General features: G+C 44.9%; 1 protein-coding gene across 1 annotated transcript in view; it reads right to left on the reverse strand.

Moving 5' to 3' along the window:
• Window positions 1-18,194, reverse strand: part of ARHGEF38 (Rho guanine nucleotide exchange factor 38) — a 627,494-nt gene that overhangs the window by 423,754 nt on the left and 185,546 nt on the right. The gene's annotated exons all lie outside the window — the stretch shown is intronic.

An 18,194-nucleotide genomic window follows, 5' to 3' on the forward strand; every position in this document is an offset into this window, starting at 1 on the left:
CCCGACTGTACTAAAGTCAGAGAACTATAGATTGTATACAGGAATCACTATTATTAAATGTTGCTGACAATGTCATAAATTAGTTCTGATAAATATTTCTTTTGATGCATCAACATTTGTTTATATAGCTTTTTTACAAGAGGATAAATGCTGCTTCATTTGAATTCATATATACCATTCATCATGACTCCTCATTCATAGTAGCGAGGATGTACTTGTCACCTTGTGAATGAATCAATCAAAATCTGTAGTTTCAGTCACATCAGCGCTAAGCATTCTATACTCTGCTCACACATTTGGTACAGAATCTTTTTTTTTTTTGCACGCATCATCTATGCCAGGTCTACCGGCTACTCTCCAACCCCCCCTGGACTTAATCTGTTTTTCTGGTGCTGGTAGTAGATCCTGAGAGTGTCTTGGGGCTCAGGTCATCTGTGCTTCTATCTGGGGGGTATTTTTTATGACCCACCCACTTCCCTTTCCCCACTCACCGTACTCATTGTTTATGTCTGTGGACAACTCCCCTCTTTGGACCATGCTCCCTTCCCTGTCACTTTGGCAGTTGCCTGATCCACTGATTGAACCCAGCTCAGCTTGGCTGTAGTCAGGACTTTATCCCTGAATGCCACAGGAGCTGCACGATAAACAAATTTTGATTCCCAGTAAGACTTCTGTCATTTCATGATGATTTTGCTGTTGCTTGAGTATGTGAAAGTAATTTGTTATGCTTGCTGTGGGTTAGGGAGTGAGTGTTATTTTTGCCATCTCACCTATTCCAAGGAGAAGGACTGGGATTTCCAGACAAAACAACAGGTAAAAACAAGTTCAGTCACCACAGCTGACATGTATAAAACTTTAATAGAAAAATAATAAAAAAAAGTAAAAGGTAAGTATTTTCATGGGTGGAGGCCACTTCTTCAGACCATAATACTCCATGCAAACTGTAGCACTGTTAAAGTACAAGTTATCCAGTCAGAAAAACCAATCAGGTCACGTGGCTACTCAGGAAGTGGTAGGGCAAAACCTAAAATGCATACAGTAAGAAAGAAGAAAGCTCCTTAATGAAAGGAACTATAAAATAAAGAGAAAAATGGAAAAATATGCAAATAAGGTAAAAGAGTAACAGGGGTGTGGACATAGGGTCAGGATTAGTAAAAGGACTGTATTCAAATTTGAACTTAAAAATTTAAACATAATGCACTAGTTAGAATGCTAAATGGCTTGTATGTTAAATATGGACAGATGTAGATCTGAACTAATGTTACTTTTATCTACTTTTGATTGAAACAAAAACGACTGAACTGCACTGCTCAGCTTTAGGTGCATTTGGGACATTTGTGGGATGGGACTTGATCAGTGGTAGGAGGTGACCTAAGTGTGGTGAATTATTCAAAACTGAATAGGTTGTATGGTAAAAGGGAGAACATCGGGGGGGGGGTGTAACAGAGAACTTATGGAAAGCATGGACGAGTTAGGTTTGATGGATATGTGGAAAGTCTAGAATGGATCTTGCACAGAGCAACTTTTTCTAGGAATGAGATTAGGTCGGTTAGCAGGATTGACTCATTTTTTTATAGCTAAATAGACTGGAGTTAGGGACTGAATGTGCTTATTGGGGAGACTTGTATTTTTGATCATGTTCATGCTTATATGGATTGGTGGCTATCCTAGGATGAATAAATATTAGCAGACATTTTGGAAGCTGAAGGTGCAGAGGAGGGTTATGTTGATACAGTGCAAGATGCAGGAAGTGATTGAGAAGAAATGTATAGATGTGGAAGGCTGGGGGGGGGGGTGGACTGGGATGGCATTAAAGCCACATGGAGGGCAGATATAATTAATGAGGCAGGTGAAAGCAGTAAGGAAGTTAGGGTGAAACAGGGAGAGCTGGGCCAACAGCTGATGAAACAGCAAATAAGTATGACTAAAAGAGGAAATGATGAGGGAAAGCTGTGAAGGATCATAGCAGTTAAGGATGGACGAGGTGTAACATAAGGAAGTGGAGATATAAGTGGGTAGGAGTCACATTAAGCTGTAGCCACAGAGGAGGTGGACTGCAAGGTACTTACATAAAAGTTGCAAAAGAAAAAGACTGTTTCACTTAATGAAGCAATTAACGGAAAGTAATGGGTGAGAAATTTCAATGGTTAAGAAATCTGTGATACCTAAGCTTATCTGTGTCATAAAGGGATAAAGCCTTGACTACATCACAGGTTACCTGAGTTTAACGAGTGGCTCAGGCATTTATAGGAGATGGGGAAGTTGGGATTGAGTGGCTATTGCCAGCTCACTCACTGTGGGAGGGAAGTCACGCTGGCTCACCAGATGAGTGGCACACGGTAGAAGCAGCGGTTATTCCATCCCGTGGCATCTACTAAACCCATGCTGCAGTGCACAAGTCACACAGTAAGCTAAGTGGAAGTTTTAACTTGCAGAGGTATACTTCCGCTTGGGGGATGCACATAGAGGAGCTCAAAAGAATTACTGCAGGAAGCTGGACCACTCCTTACCACTCAACCCTCACCATGGAGAGGATGAGTTGATTGGGAATACCCATGCAGGAATGAATTGGCTGTAGGGTTCTCACCTAGCCCAGTGATTCCTGGCTCCTACTAACAAGAAATGAATTGACTGATTTGGTGTTGGTAGAAGAACTATATGGCTAGGTCCTATGGGGGGATACCAAGATGTATTTGGTAGCTTGGCTCACAGTTTGATAAAGTGAGAATGGAAAGGTGTACAGGTGGAGAAATGACAGAGAAATGACAGCAGTAGAAGCCAGAAAAGACAATAAGTAGTCTGGAGATAAAGGCAACAATACATTATTTAAAAGGGGGGTATTACAGTGAGGCCTGATGGACTCCCTACTGACATCTTTTAGAGGGTGGGTTTTGAATTCTGTACTGTGCTGTATAGTGCCTACAGCACTCCACTACAGGCAGTGTTTCAAGTGGGGTTCGAAGGATACTCCATCATGGAATTACTAAGCGAAGGATCCAAGGTACTTATTCCTAAGGGTGAGGGTCCCATAACGTATGACTAATATTTGTTTTGTATCTTTTTGAATGTGAATATGAAGATTTGTGTGAGAAACCTGACATGCACACTGGAGAAACTGATTGGAAAGTTAGAGGAAGTGGGACAGGGGTCTTTGCTAAAGGCCAAACTTTAGCCAGCAATTGTCTGCTTTGGCTGAAATTATGGATTACCTAGAGATACAGCAGGGGACTGATGGGGAATAGTACAATCTGATATAAACATAGCATCTGGCACAGTTAAGTGGTACTACTTATTTCATACTGGCAGGGGAGGTTTGAGACAAGAGTTTATCAATGGGGTCCAAGTGCTGTATTACAGTGCACAATGCCACACTGTTGTGAATGCTGAACTGTTTGGAAGCATTACTGTGGGTGAAGGTACAGGCAGGACAGTTCATTGTCATCAGTTTTGTTCATATTTGTATTAAAAACACTTGTCCAAAGGGTGCTGCAAAAATTAAGTGGAGTTTGTGGGCCATGTAAATGGTTATTCAACTTATTAACAGTTGCTGCAGGAAGACATCTGTAAGTTATTGCCTCCAATTTTGAAAATATTTAAGGAGTTTATGGTGTCAGATGGGATGTGTCTTCAGGAGACATATTTGGTTATTGTTTTTCTTGTGCAGAGTGAGTGGTATGGGCTAAGCAGTGTCATCTGCCAGGAAAGACCCAAGTATTTAATTTTGTGGGTTCTGTCCATATTTGTAGAAACAAGGTGACATAAAATACAGTTGTGTACACTTACCATAAATGTAGATGTTCGAGTGTATTCACTGTTGCAGTCATCACATTTGGGTTATCTGCCTGCAGGTAGCCCTCAGCCGGCCTGAATACCAGAGTCTTGGATTCCTGCGTTGGATGCTTTCTCTTCTTCCATGATGTCAGGTCACCAGGGGTATAAAACATGCAGCCAATGCCATTACATCAGTCTTTTTTGATGTGCGTTGCCTGAAGCAGAAGCAGTTCGCAAGTGCTGGTCGGCCGAATCCTGAAATTTTTATTTTTGAGTTTTAGAACCGAAGTCTTCAAAGCAAAAAAAAAAAAGATAAGTACCCCGTTGGGGATCTTTTTTCCTTGCTCCAACCGATGTCAGTAAATGTTAACAATTGTCTTACCTGTGGAAAGCAAATACCTCATAAAGATTTTAATTTGTACTGCATTCCCTGCTTAGGCCCAGACCACAACATCACTCGCTGTTGGTTTTGTACCTTGTTCAACCCCCGAACTATTCGTCGTCGGGCTATCTTTGCAGCAAATTATTTTGGTACTCGGTATCCGTACTCAGAAATGGCTTCATTAAGCCATCCGACTACCGATCTTCTGAAAAAATGTACAGACAGACCGCATAGGTCCAAAACTGCTGACGATACTTCCATTAAGCTGGTCGCCAGTCTGCCGGTACTCAGTGAGGCACTTTCGCAGCCCCTGATACCCGCTACTTCAGATTCACAGGCCTCTACTGAGACCCATTCAGAGTCTGGTATACTGCGACATGCTTCTTCGACTATGGAACCTGTGGATGTCTCTACCTTGGATGGGTCCGGAGCCGCTCTGCAGGCACCAGCTTCTTAAGAGTGTATTCAGGACTACAGACTTGCACTTTAAACCGACTGCATCTTCTTCATCCAGGCCTAAAACTCGCACCACAACCAGAAAACCGACGTCCAAACCGCATGCTCAGGCCCATATGCCTAAAAAAACAACTGCTTAGAACGGCTGCTAAGAGACCTAGAACTGATTTTCCTTCTGATTCTTCTGATCAGTAATCTGATATTTCTGTTCCTTCTGATTACCAGGATTTGCCCTTCTCTGTGTGTCTATTGCTTGGGTGTGCCTCATCTATCAGTTGATCTGTCCTGTGGAATTTGTAAGAACTTCTCTAACAGGACGTTGATTGAGAGGAAAATAAATTGTTACTGAAGGGGCTACTCAAATCTCCTTTTTCAGAGGCTATTTCTGGGTCAGAGGCTTCAACCCCTTCAGGATCCCATAAGAAAAAGACTGGTGATCATTCAAAGGCCAAATCTCTTCCTTCGTCCCTGGCTGGGGACTCCCAACAACCGAGACCAAAGAAGGCTAAACTTTCTACTTCAGATCTGACTCTTTCAGCTCCAGCGCTTTCGGTGCCTAGACCTTCGGCATGGAAGCCATCGGCGCCGTCTGTGATTTCGGCACCAACTAGCATGCCCTTTATCGTATCGATACCGAGAGGCTCCTCGGTTCAGACCTCTCTACCGGCACCAACTAGCCAGTCGATGCAGACTGTAACCACATTGGATCTGACACCTTGCCCGGAACCGATGACTCAGTTATTGACACAGATTTTTTCAGTCCCAGCCTCGGCACCGACAACCACTTCGGCACCGACCTTATTCTCGGTGCAGACCCTGACTTCGACACCGATGATTTCCTCAGTGCAGACACCTGTAGTTCAGTCTCTTACAACCCCATTGTTTTCAGTGCAGACTGGTGAGGTGGGCACCGAGCTTGTCCCATCTGTGGATAGACCTGACTCTCCCTCAGCCGTGTCCGTGAAATCCACTAGAAGCCTCTCTGAACATGATGTGTTGCGTCTTGTGGATCAAGTGCTTTTGGCCAGAGGTATCCTGTCCCCCAGGACCTTCCTTGGGAGGTGATCACCCTTTGCCAAAGACCCCTACTTATTCTCCTCCTTCATTGCCTTTGAAGCCCCTTGATATAGCACAGTCTTCCCCCTCTATGGTTTCCTTTGACCTCACTAAGGAACCGCAATTGCCTTTGTGGCAGGAGAGGTTTGCTATGACCCAGGATGTCAGCTGTGGCGTACGTAATTTGGTGTTTCACAGCCATCTGGGAACTCTGAGTTGGCAGGCCGAGCCACTAAGAGGAGGGGTGACCCCTGTTCTGGACACTCACCCCTCTTCAGGTGGACCAGCCTTCCAACTAATGGAGAAGGCTTTGGCATCTGCTGGCGATACTGTGCTGTCAATCTCCCTGCCCTCCTCTGGACCGCAATGTACACAAGTTGCTCCTAGCAGACACCGGGCGCAAGGGCCTCAGGATGTACTCCCACAGGAAACCCCTTTTGCGTTGTCTTCCCCAGTTTCTCCTTCTGAGGAAGTTCATCGAAAAAAGCTCATGCAAGAGGAAGCACATGGACTCCACAGAGGAGTCCCTTACTGAAGACACAGACTTTGATGATGGGGAATGGTCCCCTTCCTCACCCTCTGAGGTATCCATTGGTGATATCCTTGAAATCCTTAAACAGAGAGGTGACTGGCAGCCCTCTAACCCGACCTCTGAAAAGTCTGTGTTTCTGCAGGCCTTTTGCACCCAGCCCCCTACCTCCTGGGTTACTCCACCTGCCGACGAACTGGTTCCGCTCATCGTGCAGTATGCATGGAAGGCTTCTGACACCATTGAGGCCATTCCCCAGAGGCCAGATAAAATTTTGCCCCCTCCTGCTACTGACCCCCATTGGTCCAAAGGTCTTCCTGTAGATGCTCTGGTGGTGATGGCTGTGACCAAGAAGGACCTGGCGGAAGAAGAAAGCCAGACTGTCCATCCACCCAACAAAGAGTCACGGGCTCTGGACAGAATAGGGAAGTGTACTTTTGCATCAGCGACCTTTGCAATCAGGTCCCTAAATTATATGGCACACTTTACCACCTTCAAAGGGATTTAGAATCTGAGCTCTCTGAAACTTTGGCCGGTGCCGTGTCTGATGAGGTCCATGACAAAGTGGCCTCTCAGCTGGCTACCATTGAATTGATATCAAACTCCTCCATGCGCTTGATATCTCATACATCAGAAGGAGCAGCTAGAGCGGCGAATTCTGGCGTTGTTTTGAGATGGCACACCTGGATGTGCTTATGCAATTTCACGGAACCCTTCAAGGCTTCCTTTCTCAATGCTCCCATCGAAGCCTCTTCATTGTTTGGACCCAAGGTTAAAAGCACACTGGCTAGATGTGAACAGGACGGTAAGACCCTTTCTGCCATGGGTGTCCGTTATTCTTCCCCTCAACATGCTTTCTCCAGAAACCAGAAGAGTGGGAAGATATGGTACAAAAAGTCTCAGGGTCCTTTTCATGATACACAGGCCAAGTTCTCCCCTTTCAGGGCAGAGGGAGTCCACATAACCAGGGTTCCAGAGACTCTTTTCCTGGTCAATCCTACCAGCACTCCTGAAGAGTGGCCCGACTCCTTTCCTCTGGAGGTGGTTGGGGGTCGTTTCTCCTTGTACCCTTCTACCTGGCTAACCATCACCACTGACTCTTGGGTACAAAGGATAATAACCAGAGGTTACCATATTCCCTTCGATCTTTGTCCTGCCCCCCAAACAAACTTACCGGACATTCCACCCAGTCAAAGGGAAGAAGCAGCACTAGAGATAGCAAAACAGCTAAGAAAAAGAGTCATCCAAATAGTCCCTCCAGATCAGATAGGATCCACATTCTACTCAAGACTATTTTTGGTGCCAAAGAAAACCGGGGAGTGGAGACCAATTTTGGATCTCAGTGTATTGATCAGGTTTGTAAGAGTACAAAAATTCTGGATGGTCACAATACAGTCTATCCTCCCGCTTTTGGAAAAAGACGATTGGATGTGCTCGATAGATCCTCAAGATGCGTACTACCACATAAAAGTGGACAGGCCATCAAGAAGATTTCTGCACTTCCATGTGGGAGCCAGTCACTACCAGTTCAGAGTCCTGCCCTTCGGACTCTGTAAAGCCCCCAGAGTGTTCACAAAGTGCATGGCAGTCATCACAGCTCACTTGTGACTACAAGGATTCCAGGTGTTTCCATACCTAGACGACTGGCTCATCTCCGCCCTCGCCAGACATCTATTGGAAGAAGCCCTGGCATACTCTCTCCTTGCTGCAGAAAGGCTAGGCATAACCATAAACTGGCAAAAATCCAATCTCACCCCATCTCAGTCCACAGAATTCATAGGGGTCATATTGGATACAAAGAATTGCAGAGCATCCATTCCAGAGCACACAGAATTTTAAGGATAAAGCAACAACTGATACCAATCCTTTCAAGGGAGAAAGCCACAGCTCACTCTATCCTACGCCTATTGGGTTCCATGGCAGCCTCCATCAGCATTGTCCCCCTGGCCAGGTTTCACATGAGGCTCCTACAATGGCTACTGCTTACCCAATGGTATCCTTTTTAGCTTCCTCTTTCAGCCAAGATTCAAGTAACTCACAGGTGCAAACAAGATTTAAATTGGTGGATGACCCGCAACCCATCACAATGGTCTCGCCCCTTCTCCCTCCAGCAACCCAAGGCTACAGTGATGACGGAAGCCTCCCTGATTGGGTGGGGGGGGCTATGTCAGGGTCAGACAGTCCAAGGCACTTGGTCCGAATTGGAGGCTCAACTGCATATAAATGTTCTAGAGATGAGGGCAGTGCTTCTGGCGTTGCAAGCATTCCATCCCCTGCTGCCATCTGGGACTATTGTGATACAATCAGACAACATGGCGGTGGTCTGGTACATCAACAAACAGGCCAGAACCAAATCTTACCCCCTCTGTCGAGAGGCCATGAGGATATGGCAATGGGCGATGGCTAGCAACCGTTTTCTTCTAGCAACGCACATTCCCGGGAGTTCCAACATGATAGCAGACAGACTCAGCACGTGCATTCTACAACATCATGAGTGGTCCCTGAATCCCTTGATAATGGCGAAGATCTTCCACCACTGGGGCCATCCTTGCTGTGACCTCTTTGCATCCCCAACCAACTACAAATGCAGCAACTACTTCGCCCTGATTCCCCCTCCGGGACAGTCACCCAGGGATACTCTAGTCCATGATTGGCCCTCGGGTCTTCTTTATGCATTTCCACCTCTGCCCCTCATTCCCCAGTTTTTGAAGAAAGCCCATTGGTTGAAGAGCAAGGTGATCCTCATAGCACGATATCGGCTTTGTCATATTTGGTTCCCTTTCCTTTGGCCTCACCTGTTAGATCAACCATGGATTCTCCATCCAACCCCGGGGTTGATCTCCCATCTGCAGAATCTGATTCATTCCAACTTGGAAAGCCTGAAGCTTACAGCTTGGCTCCTCCAATTCCCTTGATTGCCAGGCAGAATGATCTTTTTTACCAGTACGGGATATTCTTATTGCATCTCATAAGTCTTCCACTAGAATTACTTATCTAAGCAAGTGAAAAAGATTTACCTGTTGGCTGAAAGAAAAGCAAGTAGATCCTTTTTCAGCACCAGTATCGATAGTACTACAGTATCTAGCCGATCTATTTCAATCGGGTCTATTGGCCTCTACCATTAGAGTTCATTTGGCTGCAATATCTAATTTCCATGAGGGTGTCCAAGATTCCTCTCTTATGTCTCAGAAATTATGCAAGACCTTCATAAAAGGTGTGAATCATCTGAAGCCTCCTTTTAGAGAACCTATTCAACCATGGGACCTGTCATTAGTTCTACAAGCTCTGACAATGCCACCTTTCGGACCAGCTTCTTCATGCAACCTCAAATATTTGTCATGGAAAACCTTGTTTTTGGTCACCATTGCTTCTCCCATATGTATCTTTGAGCTTCAAGCCGTATGTATCAAGAGTCCATACTTGATTTTTCATAGAGATAGAGTGTCTTTGAGAACTAATCCTTCCTTTCTGCCAAAAGTGATTTCTGAAATGTCCATACGTAATGACTGAATGAGGATCAACAATACAGATGGAACATTATGGTAAGACATAACTTCTTTTTTTACCTCACAAAAGGCAACATCATTGCTTTCTTCCTTCCAAACACAGCTTTCTCTCAGATGTAGGCAGTTTCTTTAATGCTGTTTCATGTTGTCTTCCACAGTGTGTTGAGACTCTCTGTGGGTGCTGGGGTTAATATTGTGCAGATTTCAGCCTCTGGGCCATACCTCTCAACCTGTTAGTGCAAGAAATCTGGACAAAGCCCGACAAAATGGGGGGACAAAGCCCCAAAAATAGGGATACATTTTAAATATTGCTCTTATAAACTTAAAAAGTTGCTAGAGTAACAGATTTTGCTTTAACATACATTTTCTGAAGCATTTGAAGTCTGAAACTTAAATGTATGCCATTATTTATTTGCTTCGATCATCAGATTATCCCAGTGATTTGCCAGAAAACCACAAATATTTAAAGGAACAGACCAAAAATATAAGCCAAAAATCTGGACAGTTGAGAGGTATGCTCTGAGCATGGTGATTATGCAAATGAAGGCCTGACTCCATCATGAATGTTTCTGAATCTCTGTTTATACTTGTCATGGCTATGATCATAGATGTTCATCGTGCATACAGCTGCAGTCATAACAGATGGGTTTTCCTGCCGTCAGGCGGGTCCTCGGTCGGCCGAATTCCAAAGTCTAGGTCCGGCGTCGGTTGTCGTCACCTCCTCCCTGATGTCAGTGTGACAGGGGTATAAAAGAACCAGCCGACGCCATTTTCTTCAGTCTTTCTTGGCGTGCAGTGCCCGAAGCAGAAGCAGTTCGCAAGTGCCGGTTGGTCAGCTCCTGAGATTACAAATATTTTGCAACCGAAGTCTTCTTGAAAGCTAAGTACCCCGTTGGGGAAACTTTTCTTGCCTCAGACCGATGTCAGACAAAGTTAATAATTGTATTTCATGTGGGAAGCAAATACCGCATAAGGATTTTCATTCCCTCTGCATTCCTTGCTTAGGCCCAGACCGCGACGTCTCTGCCTGTCGTTTTTGTGCTACATTCAACAGACGCACTATTAAACGTCAGGCGGAGTTCACCCAACACTATTTTGGCAAAAAGTTTAATTACATTATGTCGTCGGATACTCCAACTCCAGTTTTGAGTAAAAGGCGCAAAGATAAGGACCGACATACGAGGTCCGTGACTTCTACCGACACCACGCCAAAGCCGACAACAGGTGGTACGGTTCTCAGCGAGGCACCTACGCAGCCCCTGATTACCGATGACACTGCATTGGCGGTGTCTTCTGTGCCCGAGGTCGCAGGCTCTTTGGCCCATTCCCCGACTAGAGATACCGAAGCCACTCTTGGCGGTGAAACTCAGAGTTTAGACAGGCCTGCCACTTCTCAAGGCGTCTTCAGGCCTTCCTCTTCTTTTTCCATCAAGGCTTTCACTAAATCCAAAGCAACCATGCATACCAAGAGACAAGCTCCACAGGGCCCCTCTCAAGGCCCCATGCCTAAAAAGCAGATGCTCAAAATGGCTGAGGATTTAATTACTCTTATCAGGGGTTCTCAACCCCCCCCGGACAAAAGGCCCAAAGTGGAGGAAGAATCCCCTTCCTCGGACCAGGCCTCCATTATTTCAGAACATTCTGAAGACCAGGAACATTCTTACTCCCCTTTTGAAGATTCTGATGCAGAGGAGTCCATTCCCTCTGTCTCCCCCCCTGAGAATTACTCTTTTGGGGAAACCTTACATATCTTAAGGGAACACTTCCACTGGGAAGGCCAAGAGTACTCAGACTCCAAGAAAAGGCTTAGGGATTTCCTCTTGCTCCCTTAGCACAGGCCTCTGGCTATACCTCCTGTCTTAGACATACTAGATGATGTGTATTCAGAGGCCTGCCTTAACCCAGATTCTTTATCTCCAGCTCCAGTCAAGCCTGACAGGTATTACCGGGTTCCTGTTTCTCACCAATTCCTATACAAAAGCCATGCGGCTGACCCAGAAACTATTTCACAGGGTCCCAAGGGAATTAAGGCCTCCACTGCTAAAAATCCATTACCTTCAGAGAGAGATTCCAGAGCTTTAAAAAAGTGGGGGAAAAAGGTATACACCTCGGCCACCTTAACCATGCGGGCATTAAACTGTCAGTTCCATATGTTAAAGTACCAACAGTTTCTGTTATCACAGTTAAAAAGCAAAGTGTCACAGCCTGAACAGTCAGACTTGAAGGAGTTTCAGGATTTATTACATAGTACAGAACAAGTGGGTAAACATACCTTGCAATGTGGTTTTGATGCTCTAGAGGTCTCATGTAGAGCTGCTATTACAGGATCAGTCATAAGTAGACATGCTTGGCTCAAAGAGCAAACCTTACCACATCATGTCAAAGCTAAATTACTAGATGCTCCTCTGCAAAAAGATGTATTGTTTGGTGTTAAAGCTGAGGAGGTATTAAAGAAAATGGAGGAAAAGGCAAAATCAATGCAAACAGTGAAAGATTTCCTACAGGTACAACCTCCACGTTTCAGTAGAAATTGGCCTTCAAAAAATTGGTCCTTTCCAGCCACGGACAGACCCCAAAGAGGTAGATACAGGCGCCGAAGGGGTAGAGGGCAATCTCAAGGATCGTTTAGAGGCAGACAATGGCAAGCACCTACTCAAAGAGGTGGTGAGGATAGTTCACAGCCATTCAGAAAGCAGAACCAATGACTTTCCCCTTTGCATGCCAAGCAAGGCTCAAATGGCAGCACCTTTAGGCGGAAAACTGGCATTATTCTTGGAAAATTGGCATATTGTCACCAAAGACAAATGGATCCTAGACATTATAGACAGAGGCTACAGATTCCACTTTCACACCCTTCCAAAAATGAGAGGCATGCCAAACCTGCCACACAATCAAAGGGCAGAGGCACAAAAACAAATTTCAGATCTCATGGACATGAAAGCTATTCAAGAGGTACCTGCACAAGAACAGGGTCAAGGTTTTTATTCCAGACTATTCCTGGTACCAAGGAAGGGCAAAGATTAAAGACCTATTTTGGACCTATCCATCCTAAACACATTTTTACTCGTACCAAAATTCAAGATGCTCACATTGCAGCAGCTTCTTCCCATGCTGGGCAAGGAGTCTTGGCTGGTAACATTGGACCTCAAGGAGGCATACCTGCATGTCCCAATCAGACAAGATTGCAGAAGATACCTCAGATTACTTGCAGGTTCAACACATTATCAATTCTCTGCATTGCCCTTTGGCTTATCTACTGCACCCAGAGTGTTCACGAAATGCCTGGCATCAGTAATTGCCTACTGCAGACTTCAAGGGATACAAATATACCCATATTTGGACGACTGCCTGATCCAAGTGGACAGCAAGCACATACTTCTGAAACATCTGGCGTTTGTAATAATGTTGTTGAATTTTCTGGGGTACACAGTCAACCAAAAGAAATCAAGGCTAATGCCCTTTCAAACAATAATTTTCCTGGGTGCCAGCTTGGATACAAACACCCAGATGGCCTACCTTACGCCAGGAAAACAAGGGCAACTAACTCAATACTTCAGAAAACTGGCAACTTTCACCAGGCTAACTGCAAGTAAAATCCTGCAGGCTCTGGGATTCATGGCATCTTGCATCCTACTAATCCCATGTGCAAAGCTGCATATGAGGAAACTTCAATGGTACCTAAAAAACCTATGGTCTCAACACAGCCACAGTTTGGAAACAATAATACCACTGATTCCATGTCTTCAGAAGGAATTTCTGTGGTGGGCTCAAGCATGCCAAAGAAACACAGGTCTCCCATTCTGCAAGCCTCAAGCAAATCAAGTCATCACAACAGACGCCTCGGACTACACCTGGGGGGCACACATGACAGATCGGTGCATTCAGGGCATATGGTCCCAAAAAGAAAAGCACCTAAACATCAATCAAAAGGAAATGCTAGCAGTAATAAATGCTATTATAGCTTTCAAAGACCTACTGCATCCAGGCCAGCTATTGATAAGGACAGATAACACCACAGTGATGTGGTACATAAACAAACAGGGAGGAACCCATTCATACCCACTATGCAGGCTAGCCATGTCTCTTTGGAACATGGCTCTGGAATTACAAATTGAACTTCAAGCACAGTACCTGCCAGGCAAGGAAAACACACTGGCAGACAACCTAAGCAGAAATATGACAGACCCACACGAATGGAAGTTGCATCCTCAAATTTTTGCAAAGATAATTCAAGCATGGGGAAGGCCAGACATAGGTCTCTTTGCCTCCCACAGAAATCACCAATTGGCAAAATTCTGCTCAAGGACCTTTCATCCACAGGCCTGGAAAGTGGACGCACTCTCTTTCAGTTGGACAACAATGACAGTTTATGCCTTTACACCTCTTCCTCTGCTGCCCAAAGTTCTATTAAAAACCAGGGCAGACAGACCAAAGATGATTCTCATTGCTCCAGACTGGCCAAGACAACACTGGTACCCACTCCTGAGGAGCCTGACGCATTCCCCACCATGGATTCTGCCTCTAATGCCTCTTCTACTGACTCAGCACAACTTCAAAACTCTTCACAGCCAGCTGAAAACACTCAATCTAGCTGCATGGAAGATTCCTTAAAATCACAACAGACCCTACTTTCCAAGGAGGTGCAGGACGTCATCTTGGAGGCCAGAAGACCTTCTACTAGAAAAGCCTACTCCGCAAAATGGAAAAGTTTTTGTGCCTGGAATGAGAAAAAGGGCCAGAATCCTGTAATACTGAATTTACCTCAAATATTACAGTACCTAGCTGAGTTGCTAAGCAGTGGACTTTCATTCTCCTCCATCAAGATACATGCCTCAGCCATTTCTGCAGAATACAACACTGATCCTCCTTTATTCTCTCACCCCCTCTTAAGACAATTCCTCAGAGGGGCTAAGAATATAAAACCCTCAAGGAAACAACCAGTACCTGCTTGGGACCTCAATTTCATTCTAGAAAAACTGACCTTGCCTCCTTTTGAGCCAGCTGCTTCAACAGAACTGCAATATTTGTCCTGGAAAACAGCCTTCCTGTTGGCTATCACCTCAGCTCGCAGGGTTTCGGAACTACAAGCCCTCATGGCTGTGCAGCCTTTCATCATTTTCCATCAGGACAGAGTTTCCTTATGGACCAATCATTCTTTTATGCCAAAGGTAGTAACCAAGGTAGCCTTGAATCAGGCTATCCACTTACCTACCTTTTACCCTAATCCTCAAAACAAAGGGGAGAGACTACTACATTCCTTGGACATTCACAGGCAGCTACATTATTATTTGGACAGAACAAAGCCTTTCAGAAAATCAGAGCAACTCTTTGTGTCCTATGCTACAGGACCTCAAGGGAAGCCTATTTCCAAACAGACAGTCTCAAAATGGATAGTCCACTGCATACGCTTTTGTTACTCTTTTCATGGTAAAACTGTACCTGCAGGAATCAGGTCTCACTCCACAAGGGCCACAGCTACCTCTTCAGCTTTCCTCAGGGGGGTGCCTACCAAAGATATTTTGGAAGCTGCCACTTGGAGTTCAGTACATACTTTCTCCAAGCACTATCACCTACCATTATACTCCGTATCTAGAGCAGGCTTTGCCACTGCAGTCTTGCAGGGCATCCTAGCTCCTCCGAGCTCCACCTAGTGCTTACCACCCCTTTTTTAGCTTTGGGATTCTACCCATCTGTTATGACTGCAGCTGTATGCACGATGAACATAGTACAGTTTTGTACCTACCATAAATGTAGATGTTCGAGTGCTAATACAGCTGCAGTCCAGGTTTCCCTCCCACCTTCCCCTCTTGGGACAGGCCTAATGGCTTACACCTCCTCATACAACCTGATTGGGGTATTCTTTTATGGTGTATTTGCTTGCAGCTACTGTTTTTTGATTATATTGCATTTCATTATTACATAAATTTATGTATTGCCTTCCTTCTGGGGGCACCTGACATCTGGGGCAAGAAAAACTGAAGAAAATGGCGTTGGCTGGTTCTTTTATACCCCTGTCGCACTGACGTCAGGGAGGAGGCGACGACAACCGACGCCGGACCTAGACTTTCTAATTCAGCTGACCGAGGACCTGCCTGACGGCAGGAAAACCCATCTGTTATGACTGCAGCTGTATTAGCACTCGAACATCTACATTTATGACAGGTACAAAACTGTACTTTCACGTTTACATTTGCAACCCAGATGGGCATCTGCAGAATGCACTAATGGGGATTTTGTATGGCATACATTACATTTGCAGCCAATGGCTGTGCTAAAGAGCAATTATGAACTCAAATTTAAACTTCATGCAGAGAATGCATACATGTACCATTTCTCACACCTTTATGTTAAGCTGAAATGCCACTAATATTAGCAATGTCTGTTTCACACTCTGCCAGAAGACAAGCTACTGAAAGTACAGTTTTGTACCTACCATAAATGTAGATGTCCGAACTGGATAGCATCTGCAGTCATAACAAGTGGGTTGTCCTGTCGTCAGGCAGCCCTTCAGTCGGCCGGATTCCAAAGTCCGGGTCCGCTTCGCTGATGTCGCACTCCACCCGGCGTCATCTCTGTTGGTCTGGTATAAAGGCATCAGCCGACGCCATTTTCCTCAGTGTTTCTTGCCCCAGATGCCAGTAGCCCTCTTGCAGGCTAAAATTTGGATAGATGCCAATGTTTCCAAATAGATAGAGGTAAACACAACAATAAGCATGTATGTACATATACACAAACAAATACACCATAAAAGACTCCCCCCCCAACAGCTAGCTATTAGAAGGGTAAACACCCTAGGAATACCACAGAGGGATGGAGGAGGGTAATCCTGACTGCAGATGCTATCCAGTTCGGACATCTACATTTATGGTAGGTACAAAACTGTACTATGTCCTTCATGGATGCATCTGCAGTCATAACAAGTGGGTAGAATACCATAGCCAACTAGGGAGGAGGATAAAAGTAGATTATGGTGTGTTTAGGATCCCTTGCAGTACAGCAGTGGCAAACCCTGCTCGGGATCTGGAATATAGAGGCAAATTATAATGCTTGGCAAATGTATGCACGGAGGTCCAAGTAGCCGCCTCAATAATGTCTTTGGTTGCCACTCCTCGTAAGAAGGCTGTGGTAGTGGCTGTTGCCCTTGTAGAATGAGGTCTTATGTTCTGTGGAATTGGTTTTCCATGGAAGGAGTAACAGAATCGTATGCAATTTCCTATCCATTTGGAGATTGTCTGTTTGGAAATAGCTTTTCCTTCCCTTCCTGTTGCATAGGCTACAAAAAGTTGGTCAGTCTTTCTGCTATTTTTGTTCTGTCCAAGTAGTAGCGTAACTGTCTATGTACATCCAAGGTATGCAGTATTCTTTCCCTCTGTTTTGTGGGTTGGGAAAGAAGGTAGGTAGGTGGATTGCCTGGTTTAAAGACACTCTTGATACCACCTTAGGCATAAATGTAGGATTAGTCCTCATGGACACTCTATCTTGGTGGAAGATTAGGAAGGGTTGCACTGCCATTAAGGCCTGTAGTTCTGAAACCCTCCTTGCTGAAGTAATTGCCAGTAGGAAAGCAGTTTTCCATGACAAGTGTTGTAGGTCTGCTGTTGCTGCTGGTTCAAAGGGTGCTAGTGTCAACTTTTCTAGCACAAAGTTTAAATCCCAAGCTGGTAATGGTGGTTTCCTTGGAGGTTTTACATTCTTGATTCCTCTGAGGAATTGCCTGAGCAAAGGTGCGAAAAACAGGTGTATCAAAGCTGTACTCTGCTGAAATAGCCGATGCATGTATCTTGATGGAGGAGTAGGACAGGCCTGAATGAAGAAGTTCGGCCAGATACTCCAGAATGTTAGGCATATCTATGTTTGACACATCTTTTCCTCTTTCCGTACTCCAGATGACAAACCTTTTCCATTTTCCAGCATAGTTCCTTCTTGTTGAAGGTCTGCGTGCTTCAAGAATAATGTCTTTAACTCTTTGGGAAAGTTCTGGAATAGCTGCTGTTATGTGATGTTCCATGCAGTCAGTTGCAAGGTTTTTAGGTTTGGATGTATGATGCTGTAGTTGTTCTGCGTTAACATCAAAGGCATCAGGGAATTGTCCACATATTGTTCGAGACATGCTCCTCAGTAGTGGGTACCAGTGTTGTCTTGGCCAGTTTGGAGCTATCAGGATTATCCTTGGATGTTCTTCCTTGATTTTCAGTAGTACCTTGTGTATCAAAGGAAGAGGCGGGAATGCATATGCTGTTAGGCCTTTCCAGTTGAAAGAGAGCGAATCCACTTTCCATGCTAATGGGTGGAATGTCCTTGTGCAGAATTTTTTGAGCTGGTGATTGAGAGGTGATGCGAATAGGTCTATCTGTGGCATTCCCCATTTCTTTGAGATGGTCTTGAAGATGTCCAGGTGAAGCTTCCATTCGTGGGCATCCGAAGTAGTTCTGCTTAATATGTCTGCTAGGGTATTGTCTTTCCCTGGTAAAAATATTGCCTGTAACTGGATGTT

The sequence above is a fragment of the Protopterus annectens genome, chromosome 2.part0, assembly GCF_019279795.1.
Source record: "Protopterus annectens isolate FY-2018-M chromosome 2.part0, PAN1.0, whole genome shotgun sequence".
Taxonomy (NCBI): Eukaryota; Metazoa; Chordata; order Ceratodontiformes; family Protopteridae; genus Protopterus; species Protopterus annectens.